This window comes from Oryzias latipes, chromosome 15 (genome assembly GCF_053564925.1).
Source record: "Oryzias latipes strain Hd-rR chromosome 15, Olatipes_Hd-rR_3.1".
NCBI classification, from domain to species: Eukaryota; Metazoa; Chordata; class Actinopteri; order Beloniformes; family Adrianichthyidae; genus Oryzias; species Oryzias latipes.
This window is the reverse complement of record NC_136251.1, coordinates 17533274-17548683: the sequence shown is the minus strand read 5'-3', so window position 1 is coordinate 17548683 and position 15410 is coordinate 17533274. Positions and strand designations below refer to the sequence as shown.

At 36.5% G+C, this 15410-nt stretch overlaps 1 protein-coding gene across 13 annotated transcripts in view; it reads left to right on the top strand.

Annotated features, from left to right (window-relative positions):
* The window catches only part of LOC105355772 (uncharacterized), a 155137-nt gene that overhangs the window by 62953 nt on the left and 76774 nt on the right, over window positions 1–15410 (top strand). For 4 of the 13 annotated variants that reach the window (XM_078932438.1, XM_078932429.1, XM_078932430.1 and 1 more), the window contains one exon: window positions 4821–5010. The exons of 6 other annotated variants lie outside the window; for them this stretch is intronic. The gene's annotated coding sequence lies outside the window, so the exon portion shown is untranslated. Of the gene's footprint in view, window positions 1–4820; window positions 5469–15410 lie in introns of those variants that run through there. 3 more of the 13 variants (XR_013647947.1, XM_078932442.1, XM_078932440.1) reach the window with 1 other exon arrangement.

Genomic DNA, 15410 nt, shown 5'->3' with positions numbered 1-15410 from the left:
CAAGCATCATCTCATTAATAGTGTTTAAAAGTATAACTTGGTGATTGTAGCATCAGTCTGGGTGTGCTTTTTAGAACAGTGTTTTTCAACCAGTGTAGTGTGCCGATAGTGATAATCAGATGTGCCGTGGAAAATGATCCAATTCCACCTATTGATCTAGAACACATGTACTGTTGACACGATTTCAGCCCTGTGTTCATCCAGACAGAACCAGGTTTCACATTGGTCCTGTGCGTATTTCATTTCTTTTCAAGACACTTTGATTAGAATAACTTTTTCAAAAATTTGGCCAGTTGCTCTCATTTTGGAAAAAGTCTGACCCGTTAAACTGTCTATTTGTCTCCACCAACCATTCTTGGAAGCTTAATGATATACTGAAAGTCATCAAGCTGAGCAATCAGATGTGGTTAATGCCCTCATTTGGACATGACTCCTTCAATTTCTCTGTTATGATAACAGCTAAAGATCATGTTTAGCATAGGCCAAAAACAAAATAAAAGAAACAGATTTAAAGTTAACTGGCCAACAGACACATTTAACTAAAACTAAGTTGAAATAGTTGTTTTTCACCCCAAAATAAATAAAATGTTTTTGTAAAAGTTACATTTTTGATTTAGAAAAAATAATAATAATAATAATAATACAACAATTAGAAAAAATCCACACCAGATCCTGAAGGGACTGGAACGTCAATAATAGAAACTACAGAGTTTCTCTTTTTGTTCTTCAGTTTTGGTCACTGTTGATTTTTGTCAAGGAAAAGTTTTTGTCAATAAAAGTTGAAAAACACTGCTCTACAACAGACAAAAAGACAGACAGAAAAAAGTGAGAACTGTCTAAGATTTAACACCATTTCCAGATTGCTCTAGATTTTAGGCAAAGTTAAAGTGTCTCATTCATCTTTTATGAGAAAACATGCCACAAATTGGAAATGGAAAGTTCAAATAATCAAGTCAAATAGTTTTTGAAATTTTTACCCCTCTTGATTCAAAAGAAAGCAAAGAAAGCTCGTGTTCTGAATGGTTCTAAATAGATTCTGAATAATATGTTTATGTTTGAAGTAAGGAAATGTTCTCATTTGCATATTTCTGAGAACTTTTTCAGAAACGCGTCAGCTGTGACAGATGAAGTGTTACTTTATTCTAGTTATAAATAGGTTTACTTGTGAGAGTCTTGTTGGGTACATCATCTTTTTGGAGTGCCGGCTAAAATGATCAGTTTATCAATAATCATAGTTGAGACTGTCATTGTTGCACAAGAGAATTAAGAAGTGTAAAAATAAACTCAAAATTTTATTTACTACAGTTTTTAGCATTTGAAAAGCAATTTTACCTGACTTTTTTCTATTGGATAAGATAATTAAATCAAATAAATAAAGTGCGACAGGAAAACTTGACAAGTCTTTATTAAAAAGTTCTTTTTTAGTATCTAAAAGTAATTGGTAACAAGCTTTCAGGCATTTCACTGTTTTTTTTCATCAATAAAGGAAACTGCTCAGTGTTTTCATCAGCTGTGATAAATGCAGATTCACTATCAAACATTGAAGACAAAGCACCGAGTCATCCATCGGACTGGTTCATCAAGTCTCGTTCGTCCTGCGAATTAATCATAGCGTGTCTCTGTCCGCCAAAAAAAAAAAAAGATCCCCGAGGTGAAAGAAGAAGGCTCCCGTTTTATCCAGTCTCTTATAAAGTTGTTTGCTTTTGGGGAGAAGCTGATTGTGGTTTTGCCGCTGAGAGTGTGAGCAGTTTAAGCTTGAGGGCATTGGCAGTAAACTTTGGTTTTATGTAGAGTCCTCTCATGCCTTGGGAAGCTGACACAGAGCAGATTCAATGCTACTTCTTCATGCTGGTACTCACTATTTGCACTGAAAGCGACAAAAAGGAAAAAAAAGCATATCTGATATCTGCTGTTAGTAGAATTAAAACATTCAACACAGAAAAATCAATCCTGAAACTAAGTAATACTCTACCTAAAGAGGACAGCCGACTAATTCATCTTCTGAGCTCTTAACGGAATGATTAAGCACACCACAGTGGCTAAGAAATATCTCCCTGTCTGGCTTCTGGCCTGTTCAGCAGTTGCAATATGAGGACAAAGGCTGGATTATAAATGGCAGACTGTAATTTTTCTAGTTGCCCTTCCCTTTAATCACATTGACCACCTGTAGTACTTTAAGAGGACTGAAGACATTTATCCTTACCTGTGAAGAGGCTGTCAGAGGATAACTGGGGACATCTGTCTTGTTAATGACTGCAGTATAAAGCATGTGCTTTCGGTTGTTTTGAATGTGTCTCTTCTGGATTTAGTCTACTTTGGATCTCTCAAAGCCTTGCAGACTTAGTATGAGTTTGGTGCTTATTTCTAACACACAAATGTAGCACAAGAAAAAAAGAAATTATGTTCTAGAACTAACTTTTCTACTTTGTTTAATGTTGTTCATGCTGGGCAACTTTTTCCTCACCTTAACCTTTTTCCAACACACAAGCAAAGCCAATTTTTAGTCATATTTATCAACATGTGGTAAAAAAGTAACCACCATTAGACATATTTCTTTTTTTTTGTTTTCTGCAGATGGTGCAGATGTGTAGGAGTGCATGCATTTGGCCACGCCTGCTTGTTTAAAGGTCACATCTACCAATGAATTGAAGATACAATGAAGGGTTTACAGCTTGTGGGGGATACTGTTGTAACCCTTGTGCTATCCAAGGCACTTTAACATTGGGAGTAGGGTCATCTAGACCCCACAAGATGGTGCGATCCTCTTCACCTTTATCCACCTTTTTCATGGTAGGAATAACACGTCAATGTAAGGGTGGGGTCATAGGATGGCACAAGGGATAAATAAGTGCAAATAGAAACAAATAAATTGTTTCAGTCAAGTTGTCTTTACATTGCAAAGTGCAGGGTATGGTCCACAGACGGCATTTCTGGTGATTCACAAACTCCCAAAATCTACTTGTTTGTTGCATAAGCAAAGTTGTAAAATATTCTAAAAAAATAAATAAAACAACTGGACAAGTGGCCTCATCACCACTAAGCAAACAGACCTTCATTATTGGTCACTGCAGTTTGTTATCTTAATGTAGCACTTAGTTTTAAAATTTGACCTGTCCTGACCAAATTACTTTACACTGATTGGCATGGCAATTTCAATCTACCAGATTTAGATTTATGTCACACACACAGGCAACAAAACTGTCAAGTAAAAAATTTTGAAAACTCCATTTTAATTTGATATTAATTACTTATTGATATAACTTGTTTGTTTCATGGTCAAAATCAGTGGTTACTAATTGCTTAAGAGTTTATTAATTTGCATTTTGCCACCCACAGTCTCAGACACTAGTTGTGTGTACCATATGGAGCAGTTGAGGGACTAATATTGAGCACCAACAGAGTAATTCTGTCATGCTAATATACAGACACTACAAAAGTTCTCCAAAGTGGGACGTCTAAAGCTGCAGTTGGAGTCCAGCTCAAGGAAGATCCTTGAAGCCAAACCTCATCATCATGCAAACTTCTTATCGAATGCTTTGTGCTCTTGTTTACATGACCACATTAGAAATAATCAGTGTACATAAGTTCATCACGTAAATATGCAAAATAAACGACCCGTCGCAATTTCTGGAAGACACACTCGGCAGTGTTTTACAGGTTACTCCCCTAGGGCGGTTCAGTTAATTAACTCACCTGCTCAGCGTCCTATTGAAGCCCAGGTGCGCAGTTGTTCATTCTCTTTCTTACCTTTAGCGCTCATTCGTCGACCCTCCCTCCTCCCTGGCTTCCACCTGTGGGCTCCGTTAAGGGGGTTTTTGTTACCCGCAAGTTTTTTGGAAAATTATATCATGGAATTGAACAGAGCCTTATGCCAAAACGAAAAGATGTGAATGCCAACTTAAAGAATGTGAATATTAAGTATGTGGAAATAAATATTTCTTACTGCATAAAATTGTATTCATATTCTGCAACTAGAACTGTTGTAAAATGATGTCACATCTTTATCTCTGCACAACTTTATGGCCATTACACACTGTAGTTTAGAAGTGGGCAAAGTTCAAAGCTGAAAGACTGTTTTCTTGAAAGATACACCCTGTCCAAAGCAGCTGCTACTAACAAAGCTGTAAAAGTCAAAGTTGAAGATGATGTCTCTCTAATGTATTTTACCAAGAAGAGATCTAAAGATCTGTATTAGTGAGATTAGTTAAACAACAGGATTCTGAACGATGAGCAAATTCAACAATCAAAGTCCTTCCGTAATTAGACTCTGGAATACAGCATAAAAAACTTCAGGCTTACAACTAGTGGGTGAAGATACCCCCAAATATAGATTCTGATGGTGTTTTTGGAGCCGATGCTTCTGTATGTAAAATGGGTTGGAAGAAGCTTTTGCTTTTGGCCTGAAAAGGTGATCAAATTTATGAGAAGAATGACTGGCAGAAGATGCCAATGGACTGAAGCAGTGAGAAAAACAATAGATGAAATGATAGTGTGGAAAAGTCAAGGTTCTTATGGTGTGGGAGCAAAAGATCTTCCATAGATAGCATTTATGTCAAGACTTCACTTCAAATAAATAACCTCAAGTCGACATAAAAGGTGCACTGTACTTTTTCACTTTTTCTTGGCCAGTAGTTGTTAGATGAATGTGTCAGTATGTAACCATTGCTCTTTGAGCAATCGACTGTTGTCTTTTCATTTTCCTTTTTGTGCAATCATTAGGTCTATTACATGGACAAAAACACCCTAAATAGAGTCAGTGTGTTTTTCTCTTTGTTTTCTTTTTCTGTGTACTTAGAGTCCTTTTTCTGCTTTTCCTCCAGTGTGGCTGTTGCTGAATTCATTTGGGAGCATGACATCACCATCATGGCTTGGGAAGGCTTGTTACTGCAGGCCGCGGCAGACGAGGTGGTGTTGTGTTTCGCGGTTTGCAGCTGCTGGTTCTTGGTAAACTAAATTTGCTCCGTGAATCTGCCTCAGGGAAATTCATCTAAGATGTAAAAAAAGAACAAAGTGAAGACATTTCAGGGTCATTAAATATGATTTTATCCACACATCTCCCCATATATATTAAAGAAAACACACCTCAAAGGTGTAAAGGAAGCAGCTAATTTGACAGGTGTCGTGATATCTGTGGCTTTTCTCATTTGAATATTTTTGTTGTTGTGAATACAGTGTTGGAATAGTTGGGAATCTGATATGATGGAAGTGTTCAAAACAAGAATTTTATTACTTGATTATGTAAAAATACATTTTCAAAATATAATTTTCTAACTGCAAACATCCACAAAGCCTAACTTATCATGGAGTATAATTTTTTCTTATTGTATATTTATTACTGTTTTTCTTCTGTTTTCTTCCTGACTGTACTTTTTGACAAAAATGATAACATGTTAGCAGAAGACTGTTGGAAAAAAAAAGATAATAAAAGAAAACTGATGTTTGATATTTATTAAAAAGTTAATTTTAAACTGTTTTGTGTTACTAGTGTTTATTTTGTAACAGCTGGAATTCTTGTAAATCTAATCTTAGATAATGCATAATGCAAATTGAAAAAACAATACTCTCACATTTATAGATTTATTTCATAATATTACTCCATATAACTTTCCACTAAACAGTTTCAAAAGCTATATGTTTTTATTATTTTATTTGTTCACTTACTTTTCTTTATTAAAATATACACATTTTACATAATTTACATGAACACAGGGCAGCATTACTCAGAATTACATTTCGGAATGGGTGCCCAGAAATGTATTGTTTGTGTTATTAATTTTTTTTTTGCTTTTGTAGGTTTTTTTTTCTCAACAGTTTGAATTTTTTTTAAAGTAGTAACTTTAAAAATGTCTAAGCAGGAATAGAAAAAATATTTTAAAGGTACAAAGCATTTTAAAGCAACTGTAAGGCAACATGTCTTTTCTCTTTAGCTCTTTTGTGCTATTTCCCCTCTTCTGTCATATCAAACTTTTCACAATTTTAGTTTGAAACGAATTTTGCAGTGTTTTTATTTCACCTCCTATTGTTTTTATTTTATTTATTTACGTTTACGTTTTTTTAAGTTAGTTTTAACTAAACCTGTTTGGGAAAACACAATTTCACAGTGCTAGCAGTATGGTCAAGATCATATTACTAATTTGTAATATATAAGAAAATAAAGCAAAAATACTGACAGTGGCACACAGTTTTCCTCACATATTTCCATTATGAAATAAATAAAAAAAATCTAAAATAACTTAAACGATTCAGGGCTGAATCATTTCAAATGGAATGTCACTGAATGTACCAGCAATGTAAAAAGAAAAAATACATTTCAGGTTTGTTTTGCTCTACTATTTTTAGAACAGGAAGTTTTTATCCTACTTTTGATTCTTTTGATAAAATAAACATTCAGATCTCACTAATTGATTTAATTTAAATTCATAATGCTCTTTCTTGTGTTTAATACTTTATGTCTTCCCAGTCTTTTGGTTTTGATTTACCTATTATGCTTTTTAGTTATCATTTATACTTTTTTAATTGAGATGATCTGAAATTCTTGTTGTTTTTTTTTGGGTACATATTGGTACATATTGTATTTATACCAAAGCCGTCAGGAACAGTCATGTAAATTTAGAGTCCCTTCAATGAACAAGCATTTATTATCATAACAACATATTTTATTTATCCTACTACAATTTGTGTTATTTATTGCAAACCTGTGTTTGTTTATACATATTTAATCTTACTTTGAAAGTTTATTTTTAAATGTCTTCTAACAACTGCAAAAAGAAAAAAGAAAAAATAGTGTCCAACAATTGTAATGTGGATCCTGAGGCAGTTACCTCCAACAGCTGTTAAACATTCACTAATTTGGTATAAATGTAATAGATGGACTTTGAAAAGTGAACAGAAAGGTTATTTAAGCTTTGCGCTTAAACGATAGTAAAAAAAAAAAAAGAGCAACTTCAATAACAAAATGAAGGATGCAGGATTGTCTTATCAGAAGAACAGGCACAAGATTTAAAATGGTTTTGGAGAAAAAGAAGAGACTTATTTTCCTTCAAATTTAAATGAGGATTTAATTATTATAACATTATTAGATATACTAAATATAATAATATATACAATTAAACAGGAAATAGTTTTTCATTTAAAAAATTGGAAAGGAGCCTGAACATGCATGGATCTTTTTGAAGTCTCTTTCAAAATACGAGTTATACCTCTAAGAAAACCTTCTTTTACAAGAGAGATTGTAGTTACAGTTTATGTCACTCAAAACAATAATTTGCTGCACAGTTCGCAAATTTTTATGTAATTTTTTAAAAACTTTTATTGTGAAGCCAGGTTTTGTAAAGAAGCCAAGTCTATTGTTTGCATAATGCATTTATGTCTCATCATAAAACTATATAATAAATACAAATTAACTAAATACATATTTTGAGGTTGAAAACAACTAGCTGTTGAATTATCTATGATGTCACACATGCAGTTTTTTTTATCAGCAGGGTTTCATGTAACACTAGCCAGATTAGAATCACTGTCTTTTGCATAATTGTGTTAAGTAAACACCAGAACCCAGACAATTTGTTTGGGTGCTTATAAAGCATTACTTAGCAGAATATATATTGACTGTAAGAAAAACCATTACAAACCATACCATTATAAATGCCACTGCAAAATACATTGCAAATTGTCCTTACAAAAAATCCCCAGAAATCAATATCGTTGTTTTAATAGCAAACATAAAAAGTGTATTTAAAAAATAATTTTGAAAGAAAGCATCAGAATCTATATATTTACTAAGAAATGCTATTTCTTACAATTTCAAGTGTTTCATTTTAACATTAAAAAAGCATACAAAATAATAATAAGAATATTTGAAAAGCTATGGAGCAAGATCATACCCAACAGACATTAAAACTTGAACTTATAGAAAAGACCCCCTCCAAGCATTTCTTTCATCTTAATTGGGTTCATTGCAGCTCAAAATGTAGAAAAGCGGTTTCTAATCACCTAGTTGGGAGTTTCATTTTCGAATATTTAACATTTTTAAGGGAGGGAGTTTCCCCAAGTGTTTTGTGAAGCTTCTCAACTCTTGTAACCTTTTTTTTTTAATATGTTTAAAGAGGTTTGTACTGGTGTCTCAAACCTATCTTTGTTCATTATTATTTTAATTTTGGTCAGAGTAACAAGTACGGTAACCTTTTTTTGACATGGAGACTAAAAATGTTCTTTTTTTTTTTTTGCTGTGCCGTTTACTTTGACACCTGGTTAAAAAAAAGATTTGCAGATCTCTATAGCTGCATTACAGTGAGAGTGGCTTTACAGTTGCTTTGGTGCATACAACTGACTTCATCATGGTCCACTTACACAAAGAAGTTGGGAGATTCAGGTGATATCCTCTGAAAAATACTCCAAACATAATACCTACTTTACTTTTTAGTTTGTACCTTTATAACATTTAAAGCAGAAGCAACCTGACACATTTCAACAGTGTTCAACATTTTTTTAAATGTTGGCATAATGTTCTAAAAATAATTTTAAAAAGTACATTTAATTATGCCATTGTGTCCCAGGTCTTTCATTATCCTTCATCGGTGGTGGATGTTGTGTTTGTGGCGCTACTATGACGAGCAGAATTTGGAGATTTGTTTGTTCACAACCATGCTCACTGATCATCGCAAGATTAGTGAACCAAGACTCTTGTTTTCAAGCAGACCAAAGTTTGCTTGTTTTGTCTGCACCAAAGTTCAGGTGAGCTCTGAAACAAACGCTGGTGTTGATAAAGCCTGAAATTGTGAGCACGCCCACAGTGTAATTTTAATTTCTCTGACACTGACATTTGTTGGGGTAGGGGGGTGTTCTGGTTTGTGCATATAACTCCAAATGTATAAATCATATTTGTTTTTTATACCAAAGAAGACATCTAAACTGGACTCATCCCCACGACGTCTAAATCAGTTCACCTTCCTTACAAAATGACACGTTTTATTTTTTTAATTTGATAAGTTACATTTATATACGTAATAACAATGCAATATAAAAGTCATGTACTGTCTTCCTTTCTTGTCTTTTCAAAAACAAGCCGACAAAAAACACAACTCAAAGAAAGATGTTTTTTTTCTTGATATTTATATAAAGGTATTTCAACAACAACAAAAATAGCAAAATAATGCCCATTGGTCATGTTCTTACACCTAGCTAACACTGATGGATCTAATTGTTATTATTTAGTCTTATCTATCATCTATATAAGCGTATTTATTATAGGTGAGCCAGACAGCCAGAACACTAAAACCATCTAATATATGCTACTTTTAATTTCTTTCCTTACTATTTCCATATTTTTGTTTTAAAACAGCAAGGAATTTACACGAGAGAATAAAAAGTGTAAATTACGTCACCACTCATCTGTCACATTTATGGTCATCCATCAACATCTGAGAAAACTAGTATAATATCAGGATATAATTTATTCTGATTCCTTGAAATATATTTTATAAAAAGGAAAAAGAACCAAATGTCTAGCACTTGGAGTCAGGTTAAGTACAAACTGTTGGACAGGGAGATTTTTCTGGTGGGATGTTATCCAAACATTACATTAAATGTGTCTCAGTGAAGTATTCTACCTTCAGTCTACAGCAGTTAGGACAGTACATAAGCAGATACACATCAATGTGTACTTTTGGGTTTTGCTCCGGCACCTAGATGTCTCCATGTGAGTGCAAATATTTTTCCAGTGCAGTGCTTACTCATCCATGCATTTGTTTGCTTTTATTGTTATTTGTCATATGTACCCAAAGAAGAATTTTGAACACCCGCAGGCATTTAGCTTTATGTCAGTTTCTTTGGGCCATGCCTTTTTGTTTGATTTACATTTCATTTTTTTTATACAGGAGTTGATCTAATGAGCCCTGCCAATATGTTGTCTTTTGCAGCGAATGCTTATTTTGTTCTGTTGAACTTGTCATTTGACACATTATTACATTGAGACAACCAGCTTATCATAGTTATAGCAGACACCCAGAGGTCCAGTGTTGGTATAGTGCAGTCCAGTGATCAACTGATTGTTCCGGACCATGAAATGCCTTACAGGTTTGAAATTGCATCACATTTATTTCTGCCAATAATTTCATCAACCTTGGTTCAATATTATTTTACCAGATAGCACACAATTTTTGGATAATTGATTTTGATTTTCTTATTGAAACTTTTATTTGCGCAGTTTAAGTGTGTTTGTGATTACCTAGCTGGTGAGCTCAACAACTTACTTTGTCCCGATCAATTGACCATTTTCAGAATGTTTTCGAGTTGAATGACTTTGCCCAACACACCTCTGGTTCAATTTTTGCTTTTCAAAATCCTATAAGACTAAAGGTTTAGTGTATAATTGGTTTGAATAAACCAGAATAATAAACCAACTTGGCGCGACCGACGCTCGCGGCGGCTTCTCCTAGCAACAATGCAGTGCAATCCTGTATTAATGTAAAATTTAATGTAATTTTTAATGTTTCGAATGTAAATTGTATGAGAGAGAGGCTAGTATATCAGTGACAGCTTCTCTTGGAACTCAGAAACAAGGAATACTACTACGACAAACATCTGCTCAGTTTGCTGGATGAGGTTGGAATCCTAAGAAGAGCAGACCACAAGAAGCCTGTGGGCAACTCTGGAACAACATCCCAAGGAAGGCACCGAAAGCGATGTGACAGGACGCGGAAACGAGGCAAACATGGAGGAGCTAAAGCTAGGCTAGCCGCTAAGCCACACAAGCTGGCAGTTCCCACACTGTTTTGGTTCTCACAGAATCCTGGCTGAAGGAGAACATTACAGACGCTACGATCCAGCTGAAGGGGCTAACGACGCACAGAGCGGACAGACTAGCTTTGCTAACGGTAAACAAGGAGACGGCGGGCTAGTCGATTAAACCAACAATCTATGGTGCCCAGACACCATGGTGGTTTCGACCCATTGTTCGCCACAACTAGAGTCCCTGTCTGTAAAATAACAGCTGTTTATGTACCACCGAGCGCTAACACTAAGGAAGCCATGGTAGAGCTGCACAACAACATCAGCGAACTTCAAACGGATTATCCCGACGCCTTCTTCATAGCGGCTGGTGAGTTCAATCAGGCAAGTCTTACATCGGTTCTGCCTACATTCTACCAGCATGTGGACATTACAACCAGAGGATCCAACAACTAGATCTAGTGTTTACGAACATTAAAAACGCATACAAAGCTGCTACCCTCGGCAACTCTGATCATCTGGCTGTTATGCTAACCCCAGCCGACAAACCCAGGGTGAAGCAGGAAAACCCAGAAATCATAGAAATCAGAATTTGGCCGCGAGAAGCAAGTTCAGCACTGCAGAACTGCTTTGAGACCACTCACTGGGACATTTTCAGGGAAGCAGCAACCTATAATAATATCACCGACATGCAGGAATACACAGCGTCCGTTATTGACTACATTAAGAAATATGTGGATGATGTGACAGTGGTCAAGACCGTCAGGAAAAAACAAAACTGTAAACCTTGGCTAACAGGAGAGGTACGTTCCCTGTTGAGAGCCCAGGACAAGGCATTTAAATCCAGAGATGCAGCAGCATATAGTCTGGCAAGGAGAAACCTGTCACGGGGGATTAGAGAAGCGAAGAGGCTGTACGCACAAAAACTGAACACCCACTTTGTGTGTAAGAAAGATTCACGTAACTGTGGCAGGGGTTTTGGAACATCACGGACTATAACCCCTCAACAATATGCCAGAACAACCGCTCTCTACCAGAAGTTGAAGTTAACAACTCCATCCAGGCACTGATGTTCCCGCTGTCTTCCAGCGACACAGCATTGCAGCTGTCAACCACTGAGGGGAGGAAGGTCTTCTCCACCATCAATCCACGCAAAGCGGCTGGCCTGGACAACATCCCTGGACGGGTTCTGAACCAATTGAAAGATGTGTTCACCGACATCTTTAACACCTCACCCAGACAGGCATTTGTACCCGCCTGCCTGAAAACTGCTGTTATTACTCTGGTCCAAAATAAGTCAAATCCAGCCTGCCCAAACGACTTTCGACCTGTGGCCCTCACACCAATTGTGACCAAATGTCTGGAGCGCTTGGTCCTAAAACACATTAAGAACAGTCTTCCAATAACTATGGACCCTTTACAATTTGCATACAAAGCAAATTGATCCACGGAAGATGCCATCTTCACCACTCTCCACCTCACACTGTCACGTCTGGAGAGGAAAAACATCTACGCTAGAGTCCTCTTCATCGACTTCAGCTCGGCTTTTAACACCATCATTCCACAGCAGCTGGTGGAGAAGCTGAGGCTACTAGGTGTGGAAATGGCAATCTGCAACTTGACACTCAGCTTCCTGACAGACAGGCTGCAGACAGTCAAGATCGCCAGGCACACATCCAGGCCTATCTCAGTGAGCACGGGCACACCACAGGGGTGTGTCCTAAGCCTACTGCTGTTCAGTCTGCTCACGCATGACTGCGCAGCTTGATACACCACCAACCACATTGTTAAGTTTGCAGACGACACGACAGTGATTGGTCTCATAAGCAACAATGACAAGTCTGGTTACAGAATGGAGGTGGAGCAGCTAGCCGTGTGGTGCAAATCCCATAACATCCAGATCAATGTGGACAAAACTAAAGAAATTGTGATTGACTTCAGGACATCTGGCAATCACCCCCACTCACATCTGACCATAAACTGTGCTGCTGTGGAGAAGGTCTACAGCGTCAGATTCCTGGGGGTGCACCTCACTGGCGACCTGTCTTCCTCCACCAACTCCACAATGGTCATCAAAAAAGCACAGAAGCTTCTCCATTCCCTCCGGAGACTCAGGAAGACTGAACAGACTCTGTTCTCACTTAGTGATGATTAGACATGTTCCCAAAGTTGTTCCCACTGTTGTTTCCGAAATCTGCAGTTTAGAGGGTTTTGTATTTCATCTGCAGACTTTTTCATGTTCTGCATCCTCTCAAACTGACGGCTTGGACTTGTTGTCAAAGACAGCACGCACATTCCTAATCTTATTATGTGAAACAAGTCCTTCAGATTATTGGTCTGAATTTGAATGAAGTACATATATCCTTTGATTTTACTAATAATGAATAAGAGGAAACAGCATTTTTACTAGTTTAATATTTTTTACCCCTAAAATTAAGACAATAATAGAAATAGCCACCAATTAACAAAATTCACCATGTCGATAGTGGGCATTTTCTACCATTTTCTACCATTTTGTTCATCAATGAACGGGATGCTGCATTGTCCAGGTCACGCGGTCTTGTTTCCACTGCAAGCATTCATGGCGGTCCTGGTGTTAATGGAGTCATCTGCAACAGTTGTCTGGCATTCAAGTCAAAGCAGTGGAGTTGGTGGCAGATGATTTGTCCCTCACATGTGGTAAGCAGGGCTGCTGGTGTGTGGCATTTGCAAAAGCATGTCTGTGTGCAGAGGTTCATAGTTTCTGGTCATGGTTGCAGTCTGTCAATCGTGGGACTTCAGAGTTGGAACTGACGTCACATTGAAAAGCTTTATCTTTTAGAATTGATGTGGCTTTGGCCCCAAAAAGTAAAGCACGCTGTACACAGTGGGAGCATTCTGTGGAAAACACAAAATGAGGTGAGTCCATCACCTCAATACAACTACCTCCTTATCCTGAAGATCTGTGAAGTAAAACAAACATTGTGTATATGGCATCCACTGAGTTTTTTGCAATCTCCATAACCTATTGTGAGTAGTGTATATATTGGACATTTAATACAACATAATGAGTTTAAATATCATTTAGATTTTTCAGATATCATAAAATAGATTAAATTGTTGCTTGACGATACCTGAATGAAAAAATACATTTGTGTGTTGAGCTATAATTATATAGCTATTGTGGAAAGCTTTTAATTTAGAGCATATTACACCTAAAAGAGACTGTTAATTTGTTTTGAACGTGAAATAGTAATGTAGTGTAGGGTAACTATGCTCTAACAAGGATAATAAAACAGACTAATGTATTATTTTAGCAAATACACTTAAGGTTTGATCATTTATACTTTTAAAATATAAATCTTCATTTTCCCATTGTGACAGTTTTGTGTAGAGCAGGTTGGCTTCTATTTGTTTTTCCCTTCGTCACACACACTAAGACTGAAGGCTGCACTGTCATGCATCGGTAACTTATTGCATTGCTTGAGGCCTGTGGGTAGCAGTGAATGAGAATATGCCCAGACATGTCTCTGCCACACAGTCACACACACACCAACACACAATGAAATGAAATCTCATTCAATCTGCATGCTGTTTAAATGTAAGGGATAAAAAAAAAAGAACATTTCCAGAATTTCAATCTAACTGTGAACTTGTTGAAATCCAGCTGCTCAGGTGGTTAACTGTAACGAGGAGATAAAGTCAAGTTCAGCTCCACTGATGAAGGAGGCGCATGCTGGTAGATTTAATTAAGACTAGCATCACACCTATGCAAATAATGTTATGTGATTTTTAATGTGATTTTATCTTTATTTTTAGCTTTGAACAGAATCAATAAAGGTAATATTGTAAAACAGTTCAAAATACAAAGTATTCTTGAGTTTTTCCTTGCTGTGTGCAAATCTCCATACTCTTTTGATGTGTTTCCTTGGCAAGATTAGTGAAAGTTGAGGTAAAACTTTGAGAAATCTTTCTCGGTCAGGGTGGAATTAGAACCTCTGGGCATAAAAACTTAAATAGGCCCTTTTAAAACATATTTATACTTTCTATTCCTGCTCTTTGGAATGTTTTGAACAATCATAAATTACACTATTTAAATACCTGCAATCCTATAAGAAAACATTGTTTACCTTTCAGCATATCCCTTCAGGGGTCACCACAGCATTCACAGGTGGTTTGGCAGAGATTTTTATGCCGGATGCCCTTCCTGACACAACCCTGTATGTTATCCCGGCTGGAAGCCAGCACAGGAGAACCCAGACTTGTCTTGCCCAAGGAGCAACCGGTACACTGGATGAAGTTCATCACTGGGAATCATCTGGGACCTCCTAAGTAAACAGGAAAAGCAGGAAATTGAACGAATGGCCCAATGTTAATGGAAAAAAATTAATTAAAAAAATCAAGATGTAGAATGTGGTTACATAAAAAAAAAACATTTTAAAATAGGTAAAAAAAAGATATACCCGTAATCCTTTTAACAAAAGCCAAAGAGATGGGTTTTAAGAGAGAACATATAATCAAATAGCCTGTAACCACAACAAACTTCTTTGATTTCAGCGAGCTGACAAGCAGAAATCTTTATTTAAAATGCAATGAATCACTCCTTCAACCTAGATGAGTCAATTTGGGGCTTCAGGAGTGGAAATTTAGGGGAAAGCTTTTATGGCTTTTACTGGGACTTTTAAAGACACGTCTTCACATGC